Source organism: Macrobrachium nipponense, chromosome 18 (genome assembly GCF_015104395.2).
Source record: "Macrobrachium nipponense isolate FS-2020 chromosome 18, ASM1510439v2, whole genome shotgun sequence".
Classification (NCBI taxonomy): domain Eukaryota; kingdom Metazoa; phylum Arthropoda; class Malacostraca; order Decapoda; family Palaemonidae; genus Macrobrachium; species Macrobrachium nipponense.
Genome location: NC_087211.1, coordinates 60,937,151 through 60,953,135, shown reverse-complemented (window position 1 = coordinate 60,953,135; position 15,985 = coordinate 60,937,151). Strand labels below are relative to the sequence as shown.

The following is a 15,985-nucleotide window of genomic DNA, read 5'->3' as shown; positions in this document are numbered from 1 at the left end:
TTCTTTCATATCAGTACTTTTAAAGGGACCTCCCTGCATCCAGTCACCTTTTCATATCCTCTTGCGGGAAAAGGTTATGGTATTATATGCTGATAATTAATGTTATAACTTTGTTTCTCTTCTCGTGCAATTTAGGTACTTTAGTTTCACCATTAATTTGGTTGCGAACATTCCGTCTCATTACATAATCACACTATCTCAGACTTGGCAATCTGTGAATTTTTAAGTCTTCATACACAGATTCTGTCTGGAACTGCCTACTTTCTTGTAATAAAATCCCAACATTCTAGCTATAAATCTTAGCATTTTGAGTCACAGTTGTTCAAGATGTTGCTCCTTGTTAGTTTACATCAGCTAATTGTAGCAATACAAGCTTTATACATGTATGTTGAATATTTGCTCATGTGTAAGCATATCCCAGCATTTGCTATTCTTTCAGGGTCTTCTCAGGACCTACTGCATAGTCCTGTCTCTCCTCAAAATATAATAAAGAAAATGGAATGCACAGCTGCATGCAAGGCATATTCTACCATTTTATTGTGAATACATACATAGTGCGTTTGGCATCGGCATCATTGATGAGTTCTCAAGCTGCTCTTTAGGAAGTAGGTTTAGCTTGTTGACTTACGAGCTTTTTCAAGTTTCATCTCAAGGCCCTTAACATCTGCAGATGGCAGGTTATTTTCCTGACATACTTGCATCTTCCACTTCATTTTTTTCCATTCCATTCCTTAAATATTCTTTGTTTGCATATCGCATTCCATAAATATTCTTAGCTTTGTCCACCCCCCATCCTCTCTCTCTCTCTCTCTCTCTCTCTCTCTCTCTCTCTCTCTCTCTCTCTCTCTCTCTCTGAGTGCCTCAGTGGTGTGGTCAGTTTGGCCTGCCACCTCGGTGGCTGCGAGTTCGATTTTCAGGCATTCCACTGCTGGGTTGGAGGTGTGTATTTCTGGTGAATAGAAGTTCCGCACTATTTTGCCTTTTCGCAGCTTGTGTAAATTTAGCTAAGGATGTATGATTATGTTAGATAAGAACACAATGATCCACCATTGATTGATTATACAGTAAGGGGAATTGATTTTAGAGATAAGGGGAAAAATTCAAATGGACCTGTTGTTGAGGTATTGGGAAAGGTAGGGTTTAATTTTCTCAAAAGGTTTTGATTTTTTAAAAAGTATTTGAAAGTAAACTCTTGTGAATTGCTTACATGGGGAATGCTGTATGTTTTGTGATAGTGTAAATGAGTAGGGAAGATTTTTTCAAGAGTTTGGTACGAAATATATCTGCACTTTACTATCACCCTTAAATGGGGAGCGTTTTCGTATAACTGTAAGGTGTTACAAATTTTGTGAACTTGATTCTTGGCCAAAACACAATTAAATTGCTAGGTTATGCACAAATGATATTAAAGTAAGACATACTATTTTAGACTTCTACTGACAGTAGAAGTAATTTACAAACTTTTTAAGTAGGGTAGATATCTAGTGGAGCAATTATCATTTGTATAAATACCTGGCTATTTATCAGTGAAACATATCTCACTCTGAAGGCATTAAGCAATTTGTTGATCAATTTCTAGCTACAAGGTAAAATGTTTGTTTTTTTATGATAAGTTTTTTTTCTTCTGGTGATGTCCGCTCATTACAATTTATTACACGGTTAATAGTAAAACTTTTTGCTATAGCTTGCATAGTAGTCAGTATTGTCCCCACTTTCTCAGAGAGAACGTAAAATTAAAAGTAACCTTTCTGCAAGACACCAAATAAGTCTCCTACATCCTTGGGTATTGAATTGTTGTCTTGCGCAAAGTCACATTTCCATATTATATGGGAGGGAAAGTGGGTAATCAGTCTGACTTAGCGCTATATGCAAAATAGTTGAATTGGGAGATTGCCTCAAGTAATAAGAATGGATTGGAAGTATTGCCTTGGCCCAAAATATGAAATTAAGTTTATTGACACAGGTCCCCCTAAAGTATTTGAGTAACTTAAAGATAACCAAGCGTCTTTCATATCAGTACTTTTAAAGGGACCTCCCTGCATCCAGTCACCTTTTCATATCCTCTTGCGGGAAAAGGTTATGGTAATATATGCTGATAATTAAATGTTACAAAGTTTGTTTCTCTTCTCATGCAATTTAGGTAAACTAACAAGTTTGAGTAGATGGAATGACTTTAGGTCTTTGGATGTTTATACTGTATTTTTATAATCCATAATATATTTGGGATGTTTATACTATTTTTATAATCCATAATATATTAGAAATAAAAATGCAGCGTCTATTTTTAGTTTTACTTGTATTTGAACCACTTACAAACAAACACCGCTAGGTTTTCCTAGCACCGGTTGTCATTTGAAAGTTTTATTTCCTCTTGACTGTGTGCAATTCAAGTCCCCAAGGTACACTTTATTTCCCAGGCCCATGAGAAGACTGTGATTTCTCAGAATTTTTTGTTCCCTCGAGTGTCATGGCCTCCGCTTGGTCAGTTCCCCTGAAACACATGACCTTTGCATTTTTTCCCGGGTGCGTATTCTTCTAACCTTGCTATCATTTGTCACAGGCTGAAGAAAATTCGCCCATTTTGTTGGAAATCTGAAATTAAAATGAAGTTCACGCGTCACATAAGTAATCTAACAAAGGAAAATAATGCAGTAAATTGTGAGCAACTGAACTAGTCAGAAACCAGTCGACAGTACGTCGGTGTCTGCCTCCTGTAAGGACGACGGTTCCTTTACCTACCTCATGGCTTCCTTGCAACTTACAAACACCATACAAACAAACTACCTCTTGGGACCAAAGCATTTCGTCCTGAATGCGTACTCTTCCAACCTCGCTGGCGCTGAATAATCCTGAGGGATTCCGGCCTTTGGTCAGAACCTAAATTTCCTAATCAAACTAGTAGCCTCGCTGTTGTCACAGGCTGAAAAAAATTCGCCCATTGTGTTGGAAATCTGAAATGCAAATGAAGTTCAGTGTCACTTACGTAATTTCACAAACGAAAATAGTGCAGTAAATTGTGTGTAACTGAACTTGTCGACAGGTCGTCGGAGGATGCCGCCTGAAAGAACCACGGTTCTCCTCACCTACTACCTGCTAAAATAACCATCGGTTGGTTGAAGATAATCGAAATGCAGACGGCTACTAGCTACTGCTGACATTTCTAAATCCAGTATCCGATCAAGAACAGCCAACAACAAAACAACCGGCGTCGCTCCGCCGAGCCCGACACAGAGAACATGCCCTTCTTGCCCTGGAGGAGGCCCACATTCAGACCATACATAACGTTCGAGCGCTTCAGTATCGTGGTCGGTATGGTCTTCACCTGCCACCTCGGTGGCCACGAGTTCGATTCTCGGGAATTTCATGGAGGTGTGAGAGTTGTGTAGTTCTCTCTCGACGTGGGTCGGAAGTCACGTAAAGCCGTTGGTCCCGTTGTTGAATAACCACTGGTTCCATGCGGCGTAAAAACACCATACAAACAAACATGGTTAGAACTGTTCGAACGGGAGGAGGGGGGAAATTACGGTAATCGGGCAAAGAAATGCAATAATGAATGAAATACATATGGAGAGAGAGGGAAGATAGAATAAAGCACGAGAAACTGTAACAAAAGAAATGCACACAATGAATGAAGAGTAAGAGAGAGCGCTATTATACCTTTTTAGTTAATTAATCTGGTGGATGTATTTGAGACCGTCTGCGTTCAGAAATGTTCTCGTATATTTTTTGGAAATTATTTATGAAATCTTAACACGTATTGTTTTAAAATATATTTTCTGTATAAAAAAAATACTTTTTTTGGTGATAATAGTTCACTCATGACGTGGTTCGGAAGTCGCTTAAAGCCGTTGGTCTCGTTGCTTAATAACCACTAGTCCCATGCAACGTAAAAACCCCTTACAAACAATAAAAAAAAAAGCCTTTAATATTGTTGGAGCAGACTATTCATAATAGGATTCAGACGGAAATACCCTTCTTTTTCATTATCCTCTGAACAGCTGTTTCTCTTCATCTGTTGTTCTGTCCTCGTCTTACATCACCTGGATCCACTATTTGAATAATGGTAAACTTTTGATATGTTAATTTGAATGTGGCCAAGGATCACAAAACCTTAAATGGCTACTCTACAAACTTGTGCTTAACTGCATCTTTTTGCTCTAGACTGACTGGACTTTAATTACCTTTATTACCAATAATATACGAATCGGCTCACAATGATGTTACACGCCAAGTTGTAAGAGTCCTCAAAACATCAATTGTGCAAGAGCACCTCAGTGGCGTGGTTGGTATGGTCTTTGCTTGGCACTTGGCTGGCCCTGAGATCGACTTTGTCATTCCATTGAGGGGTCAGAGATGTGTATTTCTGGTGATAGAAGTTCACTCTCGATGTGGTTCGGAAGTCATGTAAAGCTGTTGGTCCCGTTGCTGAATAACCACTGGTTCTATGCAACGTAAAAACATATTAATTAATTTATGCTACCAACATGTTGCTGGATATGCTAATTTAGTACTACCGGATAGGGTTGCACCGATACCAAATTTGGTAAAATGCATTTCATCGATACTTGGTCACAGGTAAACCACTTTTATCTTACGCCTTAATTATCCACGGGTGAATTTACCTTCCTGTAAGATACTACAGGAAATCCTCTTTACTGATTTCCAACTCCCTCAAATCACAGGTCAGTGGAGAGAAACTTGCCTTTTGGAATAGCTCCCCTATACCCAAATAACATTAAAATTAAAAAAAAAACATAGAACGTTTGTGTGAAACTGCATGACGGTGTTATATATCAAGAGGTACTTTTAAAAGTGAACGATGGTGAGAAGAAGCATGGAAATCATACACACGGGCCTAAAACAATCTTACTAATGCTTGTTTTTGTTTGTATGGTGTTTTTACGTTGCATGGAACCAGTGGTTATTCAGCAACGGAACCAACGGCTTTACGTGACTTCCGAACCACGTCGAGAGTGAACTTCTATCACCAGAAATACACATCTCTCACTCCTCAATGGAATGGCCGAGAATCGAACCCGCGACCACTGAGGTGAGACGCAAACACCATACCAACTACGCCAACAAGGCGTTCAAATTTTTATTTTCTTACCAATGCAAGTCGCCTTAAAGGTAGCTTAAAGTAGAGTGGGAAAAATAACCTCTGCTTTCATTGTACCATTTTGTTCGATAAATCCATCAAATGAAAAACCTTAATGCAGTAGAATTTCTGTACAAAGCTCAGTGGTGAGCAACAACGTGCCTCTCACAAACTCGAGAGAGAGAGAGAGAGCTATTTAGCCGACGACAGAAAGTGAGTGGTCTGTTTTCCGAACAACAGAATCTGGGCGATCCTTTTACAGCTCGATGGTGAGAGTTACGAAAAACAGGCAAGCGATCCAATAAGTTGGAAGCAAAAATCACATTACAATAAGTATTTATAGTCGGAAATCGAAGCCCAAACAAAATAAAACCCTATGCCTCAGATCAAAATTCAAGCCGACTACGTTGGCGATTATCTACAAATCGGCATTATGTAATAGTTCAAAAAGATCAGGACCTACTCGAGAATTTGCACTTATGAAAACAAGTATTTATGAGAAATTACTGCTTTACTCAAATTACTTTTATTACCCTGGAACTTATGTACAAATTATCATTAGTTTTATAGTCAAACTGTTTAGGAACTTTAACGAGAGATCGTGCTCCTAAGCAAAACTAAACGTCAAATGAAAGGTCTTCCAAACACACCTAAGAATTCACATCCAGATGTAAGTTACCCAGGCTTAAGAGTTTCTCGCAAATTAAGCAAATGAGAACGCTGTTGCATGCACCATCTCAAACCTTCAAATCAAAACTAAATCCTTCCAGTTATGACCAAAATGATGTTCGTAAAGTACCTAAGCTTACCCCTCAAGTCTAGTACCAGTGCGTGATATTGCATTACCGTACAGGAAAACTTTTCAATTATAAATTTTCAACGATATATGTACTATTTCCGACATCTGATAAGAATATAATTTCAAATTTCAACGATCTTGCAAATGCTAAAATCTACTAACGTTTCACTGTTGAGAGACCATCCCTCTCACTTCAATATAATACATGCTGTTCAAGTCAATCATGTCGCAAACTTGAATCCAAGAAAAAATACTGTAAACTTAAAACAAGTTTCACCTCAAATAACACGTTTCCTCATACATGGGGATGTTAGTCCGGTGTGAAGGCGCCAAGAAAAACCGATCGATTAACAAAAGATATTTAATGTAATCTTTCAATTCGAAAAAAAACCCTTAAACCTGCATGGTCTTTAGTTTTACAATACAGTAAAATATTTTGAAAACGAAAATCTACGCGAAAACTTCTTCGGATCAAAGTTGTGTCAAGAGAATATTTGCCGACATATCAAGAGCAACAATTGTGACTTATTCAACTCTGATATGTACCAATAGTTACCTTGGCTAAGTCCCCGTGTATCGAAGTATACCATGTCTACGTTAATGACGTCAGACTCCAACGGTTAAGAATAAACTTGCACTTCAGCCATAGCCAAGTGAACGAAAAGTCGTCTTGGAAAGGGCACGAGGAAGACAGAAGGCTTCTCCCATTTCATTGTGCCTAATCACACGATCCACTTGGAGTAGGCAATTAACGCAATGCTCTGAATACTTCGCTCTTATGACTGGCTGCATCCATTTCACCTAGAGTTGAGTGACTGCATCGACTTCCTCTGCTGAGAGGTGACCGAGTTCATCTACTTTGCCCACTGCTGAGTTTCCGATTGTGTGCAGTCACGTTGCTCTCTTTTGGGGAAAACTCCCACCTTGGATTCTTGCTCGCAGCTCGTACGGCTTGTCTCACTACCTGCAAAATTACGCAAAATTAACTTAGAGCCTTCATTCAGTCCTAGAAAGGTACATATGACTTTAGTTTGATATTTCACGAGAATAGAGTTCTGCCGTATGGAGGAGTGAAGCTTTTGACGCGGGTAAACTTTCGATTAATCGTTATTTGTAGTATTCTCGTAAAGTGCAAACACGTACACATACAAAGACAGTATGTGTTAATGCCTATCTAAATGTATGTTTGCGATTATTCGTGTACAGAACTATTTATATTTGTAAATGTGCATTCTAAGCCTAACATTTAAGAAAATTTCTTCTCTTAGCGTGTCCATACTTTTGCTTGGAAATCTTGTATAAGGCTTGAGCTTCCCCCAAACTGCCTGTGCTTAGCAAATATTTTAGGGCCACTAAACAAATAAACCCCACCAAAATTAAAGGCAATAAGTCGAAGGGTTGCAATTCACGAAAATTTCGATGTAGTAATGAAAGCAACTTCTACGGCAATGTAAAAAAAAAAAAAAAAAAAATAGCATCATACTGTGCAACTGATATAACGTTACGTATTGTTTGTTTTCAGTGAAGTTTTAAGAAAAAGGTTGCGAATTCAACAGGGAGAATCAGGGCTCAAGAACACTTCCAATTACATTACAGTGAGGCCTCAAGAACAATCATCTTTAAATAAATATCTAAGGCTCAGAAATCCATTTGGGAACACGATCTGCCCTTTCTTGGAAATCGATGAACCTAAGTCAATGAATCAAACAAGACAATGGGATACACCACAAACTCGCTGTGTTCCGCAATCAAAGAGGGTCAACATTTGTTCGAAAGGCAATTTGTTTCAGATTACCACTACGGTGGTTCGACAGTTCCCCTTACAGCATTTCACAAATTCTATCGCATGCTAAAATGGTTACTACTGTTTAATACAAATGACCTCGATAAATGTCCAGGTGTTAAATATGCCTTACCCTTCCTGGGTGCTTTCTTCCTACAATTACAATTACCTACTTTGATTTGTAAATTGTCCAATTTGGTTTGTTTGTTTGTATGGTGTTTTAACGTTGCATGGAACCAGTGGTTATTCAGCAACGGGACCAACGGCTTTACGTGACTTCCGAACCACGTCGAGCGTGAACTTCTATCACCAGAAATACACATCTCTTACTAATTTTGGTAATCCACGTTAAAATATGCAATTGGCAACAACGACCACCTTGCCATATACAACAAATCCAACAACTTTCTCAATCACATATAATGTGGTTCGGATCCCACAATAAGCTGTAGGTCCCGTTGCTAGGTAACCAATTGGTTTCTGGTTTCTAGCCACGTAAAAATATCTAATCCTTCGGGCCAGCCCTAGAGAGCTGTTAATCAGCTCAGTGGTCTGGTCAAACTTAAGATATACTTAACTTTTAAAACTTTCAAAATTTTACCCTATACAAAAAGTTCAAGTAAAAACATATTCGCTTATAAAGCAGTACATAGACCTTCATAATTTGTTTCCTATTTTGTGGTATGGCGTCAGTCACGAAGTGCCAGCAGTATACTATGTTAACAAAAATCCATTCATTTTCGTAATTAAATTATTCCAAGGCAAAACCGACCAAATATGTAAATATGAGCATCAGAATTCGAGGTTTCTTTGAATATGAACTATCAGTTGTATTTTGAGTAAGGTTGTTAAATGGCACTCTCACGCAAATGGTCTAAGGTGTGCCATGCCAAAATTAATTATTATTATTATTATTACCGATATCAATGCAGTAAGCTCTCATCGTGTCCACCAACAGAAAATTATGCTTCTGTTTTTAATTTAACGCTAGATTTTTATCGAAGCTACGAGTTAATATAAGGACTAAAGCAAGCCACTTGGTAAAATAGTATTTGTCAAGCATCATTGCTTAATAGCCGTAATGCTTTACCTTCAAAATCTATCGGCTGCATCAGTTCATCAACAGTCGACCTCCACATCTATCCAGTCCATAAGGCTCCGGTGTGGAGAATCAAGAGGGTTTCATTTAGAGCAGATTTGGCAACCCATTCCTCCAAGCTGCAAAACAAGAATTGCCCGGTTAAGTTTACAAACACTGGTTTCCTTGCAAAATGTCTATATGCTAAATCACCTGAATGTTTAACACGCGCACAGATGGTACTGACATTATCATACCACTGTACGTTCATAACTTATAAGGGAATAACTTGAGGCAAAGGTACTTTATATTGCTTTCTCTGAAACTATTTCAAACTAAACAGATGAAGCAAGTTTTTTATGACCTGACCATGTTATGAACATATCCAACTTCAACTTATCTCGTTCAAGATCAGCAAAATCCGCTCATGTCCTTAAAAGTCACGTACAGCTCAGACCATTCTTCCAAAGGAAATTCGAATACAATATGTCCATGTCCTTTACTTAACAACTACGGAATGTTTCCAGTGCCCTTTAAAAGAAAAACTGTGGAAGGTAGCCCACACCCACAAAAATTATATTATAAGGTACCTAAACCATCCTATAAGATTTACAATGCCATCTTAAGTCTAATCACACCACCTCCACTCTAAGATTTAAGATTTAAGACTTGCATAACACAGTCTATGAGCAGAAGAAAGTAGACTGGTGGCGTGCTCACAACAAAGACTTACAAAGCAACAACATACAATTCCAACAGCAAGGCTCCCATGCTCTTCAAGGAGAAAGTCTTGACAGAAATGCTGTCCACGTCATGACCAGGCAGAGAAGTGAGAGAAAAAACACCTTCCTCGCCTCAATCCTATTCAACACACACCACACACACCACACACACACACACACACACACACACACACACACACACAAATGCTCTTTACAAGGTTCGTAATGTGGTAGAATCCATTCACAAAGTAATATTGCGTGACTGCCACTATTCAGTTAAACTGCGGCCCCGTACGCACCATAAAATGCATTATGACAATTATGTCTACAAAACAAAATCAAATTACACTACAATCCTTCGTTTCGTCAACATTTCAAGGCAACATAATGGAGACGCATATCTATACCTACCCCGAAAAGATAAAAATTGCTAAAGGTCATCCAAAAAATAATAAATAAATAAATGAATATCTTGCATTGTCATCCCTCCAACCTTCCTTTTGATTTAAATTTGTAACATCTGTCATTCTAAATTGGCATGTCTTGCAAAATTCTGATCGTAAGACTTATTATTTCGACAGATTAAAACGTGATTTAGACATTCTCATTTTTTTTTATTCCCCCACTCAAAAACTGCTTTCCAATGAGTTTATAATCGTTGGACATAGGGACGAGGGAAAAAAATGAATGGTCTGCGTCAACAAAAACTGCTACAAAAGCATAAAACACAAGGATGAAAAATTGTTGCATGTGCAAACCTTCGACAAATTCAGGCATACCTAATGTAACTAATGTTCCAGGTTCTAGTTGGGCATTATGCAAAACAATAAATGGCATATTAGAACGCCAACACCTTTCGACTTGAGACTTTGCTTAGTAAAATGCATATTTAGTGTAGTGATAAAACCTTTGCTCCATGAAAATATTGAATTGGCAAAATCCGAGCTCCATGGGTTATTGCTTTCAAGGTCTACCACTGCAAAATTGAAACTCTAAGAAAGCCGACATTTGCGTACAAGTGATAAGACAAAATGACAATAAACTTAGTTCTTTCACTAACTTCTTCAAAACTATTACGACTCCGTTATTGCTATTTACTACTCACGTTAAACCGAATGCTTTCACTTTTAAGATTAAAGTTGTAAGTTACATGTTTTGTTAGAGAAAGTTCTTTCCCTAAAATGGATGTGGGCTGATTCGGACTAGATTCGGACCTTAATCTTGGCTGATTCGGACTATTTGCTAGGCTGATTCGGACCCATACTAATAATTTTATATTATAGCAATGGATATTTCTATATACGCATTCCGTTCCAGCGAATACGAAAGCCACCAGGAATTGGGGCGTCAAATGTATTTCGCCGTGTTTAGTACGAGCCCCTGGGAGTTAATTACAGTCGTCCGAATAAAAATTTCTTAAAATTCTTGTTCAGGAGGTAAAACTGCATAGAAAAATAGGGCTAATCATATGAAGGTCCGAATAAGCCTGGATAAAGGTCCGAATGAGCCAGTACATGGTCCGGATCAGCCAAGGTCCGAATAAGCCTGTTCCCCCCTAAAATTACCTTGTCACCGCTTGGCTAAACTGGTTGCTCAACATAGGATGTTAGGAGAGACCTTTACACGCAGGTTATAAAATCTAGAGTCCATTATACATCCTGAAAACTGAACTAAAAGTTTTGCCTTTAACAAATTTAAAAGGAGTATTTCTATATAAGCATGCCGCATCGTTCGTCCCCGCGAATACGAAAGCCACCAGGAATAGGGGCGCCAAATGTATTTCGTCGTGTTTAGTACAAGCCCTTGGGGGTTAATTACAGTCGTCCGAATAAATATTACTCAAAATTCTTGTTCAGGAGGTAAAACTGCGTAGACAAACCGCAATGCCATAGTCGAGGACGCTGCGGAATAGTAATATAGATCTACAAACTTCTAAACCCTCATTCCGCGGTGAAGTAGACTATGGCAGTTGACGTTTTCCTACGTTATTTTACCTACTGAACAAGAATTTAAAGTAATATTTATTCGGACGACTGTAATTAACCCCCAAGGGCCAGTACTAAACCCGGCGAAATAAATTGGACACCCCAATCCCTAGTGGATGTCGTATCCGCGGTTACGTTCCTTGCAGTCCGTGCAGAACTATTCTTTAGAATTACCCTGCAAGAAACGCAACTGCAAATACGACATCCACTAGGGATTGGGGTGTCCAATGTATTTTGCCGTGTTTAGTACTGGCCCTTGGGGGTTAATTACAGTCGTCCGAATAAATATTACTTTAAATTCTTGTTCAGTAAGTAAAATAACGTAGGAAAACGTCAATTGCCATAGTCTACTTTACCGCGGAATGAGGCCTTAGAATTACCGATATCTCTACATTTAATAACTATGAACGCTCGCTAATTTCAATTTTATATCTTTGATAATGCATAATAAAGTTATTTCTTTACACCACCACAGACTACAACTCCCCAGAGTAGCCAGTTTCCAATACAATACACATTTCTGACACATCGAAGTACGTTGTAAATAACCATACAAATTCATCAATGGACTCGAAATCCTACACTTTAACCCACAAAATAAGACCTGAAGTCTGACTTCTGAAGTTCTGAACTCTTTCCTAATACGACAAAGGCTTTTCTTGGCCAATCAGAGGTCTCCACCATAGCAGATGAAGTAAAATTATATGATGGACGACTGCTATTGGTTAATTTTGTAAGTCTCTCCCTGACAAAAGGCGAAACTAGAATGTTTCCACGCGGTGAAATTTAAATTTACTACGGCATATCAATGATTAGTTTCTTGAGGATCATAGTCGCACCTGAAAAAGTTGATAAATGGGAATATCAAGAAGAAATTGGTTACTGTACCTATTAAAAGAGAAGGAAAGATAGGAATTTGCTGTTAACGTCTATAATTGTAGGCCTCAAATATCTGATCGTTGGTAACTTGGGCTTAGGTTTAAATCGAGAAAAGAAATTTTGAACATATTGTTTAAACGTATAATCAGTAGCATAGACAACAAGATTCTGATATGTCATTTACTTACAATGAGTACATATGAAGAGGGCCTTTCAATATACTTGATGTTTTTAATGTTCTATGGAGACGCGAATAGAGAAAATCTTAAGTAACGCGTTCAAACATTTCTCTGTTCAAGTTCCGGATTGAGCTTGGACTTTATTCTATAGAAATTGTCCTGAATTTGTACCTTTTGTAAATAAAATCTAAACTTTCTTTTATTTTATCGTTTTCAGAACTTTATTAAGTGTCAAAAAAGTTTGAAATTATCTTTATTTATTTTAATAAACGAAAATATCCATTTCTGAACTTTTGGACTAATTGAGTTGAAGTGTAGCCGCATCTTACCAATAATAACAGTACCTCAGGAAATTTAGCCGAAACTAGCGACAGAAACTGTAAACTGTTTACATGATAAATTGCAGTCTTTTTACATGCTTCTGCATGTTCCTCAACGAACAGAAACTGCAGCCGTTTTTCATGTTATCGTGTGTTCCTACAGGACGTTTTGTGGATAGCAGCAAAAAGGAATAAAACTAAGTACCTCAGAAATCACAACTAGGCCGATAGTCTTGAAGTTCTTTTTAGACCACGATTTTGGCATACAGTTCTGTATCGTTCTTCAAACTAAAGAATGAACACGGTCTTCAGACTAAAGAACAAACACGTTTTTCAAACTTAAGATTAAATGAGTTCTTCAAACTAAATAATAAACACGAACACGAGAATAATAGGACACTTATTCCAAGCGACGTGGCAAGGAAGAATATAGGCACTATTCGAATCCAGCGTTGCCAACAGTAGCTAAAAATATTACTCAAGCACCAAACATTTGTGAAGCGCGATGTAAATTAAAGTAAAAGAATCAGCAGCGGGTTAGTAACATATCCCAGTATTAAACTGGAAACATGAGTGAGTTATTCAAAATTTTCTAATATTATCGAAATATTTTAGTTCGCTGTGATTGTATGAATTGGTAAAAAAAAGCAATATAACAAGGTTCATATGCTTTCTGAAATGAGAAAGTCCATTCATAATGCAAGTTAACAGAACACATTGTAATACAATATTATATATTCCAATGACGTACTTTGTGATAATAACAGTCTCTAATACAGTACATGGATAAAGCAGACGTTCCTGATTAATTTTAATCGGCCTGTTTTAGACAGTAAGACAAATCATCGCTTATGAAGGAATTTGCAGCTCCATTTTATTTTCATGCAAACGCACGGCGAAGTCCAGAAAAAAAAAACTTCCATTTCATATTCATGTGTATTTTGCAAGTCTGATTTGCAACTCAACACGTCAAAAATAAAGTTACAGATTTACGATTCCAGGATTTCCTGGCGCGATGTAGCCTACCGATTCCGTCACTTGGCGATACAGCCAATGGAGTACTCAGAAAAAAAAGAACCTCTGTAGGTGGGATTTCAAATATGACTGCGAAATTTTTCAGTGACAACACCAGTCACCAGGCTCTGATAAACGTAGCCTTTCCTTGTTTCTTTGGCTGAAATATCTATTCGTTTGGCTTTGGCTTTGGTTTAAATCAAGGGGAGAAATATTAAAAATGAAACTTACAATGAGTAGCATAGCGAACGCGATTTTCGTATGCCAAATGAAAATGCAAAACGAGTTCGTATCAATAGGTTTTAGATTTTAAACAATCCACAGAAATCCTCGATAAAAGATACCTTGGGTAACGATTTCAAACATATTATCGTTTGGGTTTTGGTCAAAACTTGGACTTCACTGTTTAAACAACATGCAAAATTTACACCATTCTGCTGAAAAAAATTTCTTTTAATTTATTCTCATAAACATTTCAATAAATATATTTACCAATGGAATTGTCTGCATATATTTAAATAAACAAACCATACAATTTTTGTACTTTTGAACTAAATTTGTTAAACTGATGCCGAGTCTTACCAATAGAAATTGTACCTCAGGAAACTTTACTTGAAACAAGTCACAGGAACTGCAACCTTTATAGTTGCTGTGTGTTCCTTCGCCAAGTCTACTAAAATACACACAAAGGAATAAAACAGGTGTACCTGAGAGTTTGGGTTTAGGTTATTCATTTTGGCTTACACTTCAACAACGTTCCTTGATCTAAAGAATAAATGTAAGCACTACACACTTCTTCCCGACGAAGTGGAAAGGAACAATGACGGCTAACAAGCCTTCAGGTCTCCAGCGTTGCAAACAGTAGCCAGAATTATGGCAACAGTCGCAAGCCTGTATGTATGTACTATACACTCGCTTTGTGATAGCACTGTAAAATTGGCTAAATTAACAGGTTAATCAGCAAATAAATAGAAATGTTGCAAAAGTATTGCTCTCTCTCTCTCTCTCTCTCAGAAGTCAAACTATTCTTTGTATTGTGTTTTTCTTTAATGTTTAAGTGTCGTATTTGAGATCATCAGTCCACTAGGTCATAATTAGGCCGGCCACTCACGTCAGATGGGATTTGTCATGCCCGATCGAAATGGGCGGGCTTTAAGCAAGTTTGAATGTGAGTGGGGTGTTTTTTAGTCAAGTCAGTTCTGATCAAGTCCGGCAGTCAAGCGGGATCGACAAACCTGACAGTTGAGGTTTGAATGAGCAACTCACGGTCCGACACGACAGACAAATAGGGGGTTTTCAGATTAAGTCGTTCAAACTGATGGTTTGACCGTGAGTGGTGCCTTCGACGAGGCTTGATGAACTAGGAGGTTCACTTACCAAGAAACAGCAATGAAGAGGATATCGTTCAACATGTCAGACTTTCGATAGATAAAGAGTTCTGGACAGGGTTCTTCGAGATTTATAAGTCGTAGCAATGTCTGTGGAATATAAAAAGTAAAGAATATTCTGACAAACACAAAAGAAATGCAGCTTATCAATCGACATTTGAGAAACTAAAGAAAAAGTGTGCTGATGCAACGAAAGAGACGGTGAACATGAAGAAAAATAATAAATATAAGACCTTCATATCGGAAAGAAATAAGGAAAGTAGAGGCATCTAAGAAATCAGGAAGTGGAAGACGTTTCGTCCCTTAGACATGATATATATACATATTTTTCTAATTTCATTACATACTGAATTTTGTAAAATTTTATATAATTGTAATTGACCTTGTGAGTGTAAACAAAATCAAATTACATTAAACTTTCATTCACCACTGTGATGTCCGAGACTGAAGGACGTAGCGTTTCTAGATCCTAGAATAAGGACAAGGTTTCAAAGTACCAAATTACGTAATACACACACACACACACACACACACACACACATATATATATATATACATATATATATATATATATATATATATATATATATATATATATAATGTATGTATATATATATATATATATATATATATATATTGTTACGAAATGCCAAGTATCTGGTTACTACGCTTACCATTCATTTATTGTTACCTCACAAAAGCCAGACACCTGAACCCTCATCACAGGTATTAAACGACTG

General features: G+C 37.5%; 1 long non-coding RNA gene across 1 annotated transcript; it reads right to left on the bottom strand.

The window, feature by feature from the left end:
- Positions 1–2,385: 2,385 nt before the first annotated feature.
- On the bottom strand, positions 2,386–9,196 carry LOC135196765 (uncharacterized). The gene is made up of 3 exons (XR_010310463.1): positions 8,771–9,196; positions 6,454–6,861; positions 2,386–2,592 (listed from the first exon to the last, which is right to left on the bottom strand). It is a non-coding gene; the product is annotated as an uncharacterized LOC135196765 (long non-coding RNA).
- Positions 9,197–15,985: the final 6,789 nt, after the last annotated feature.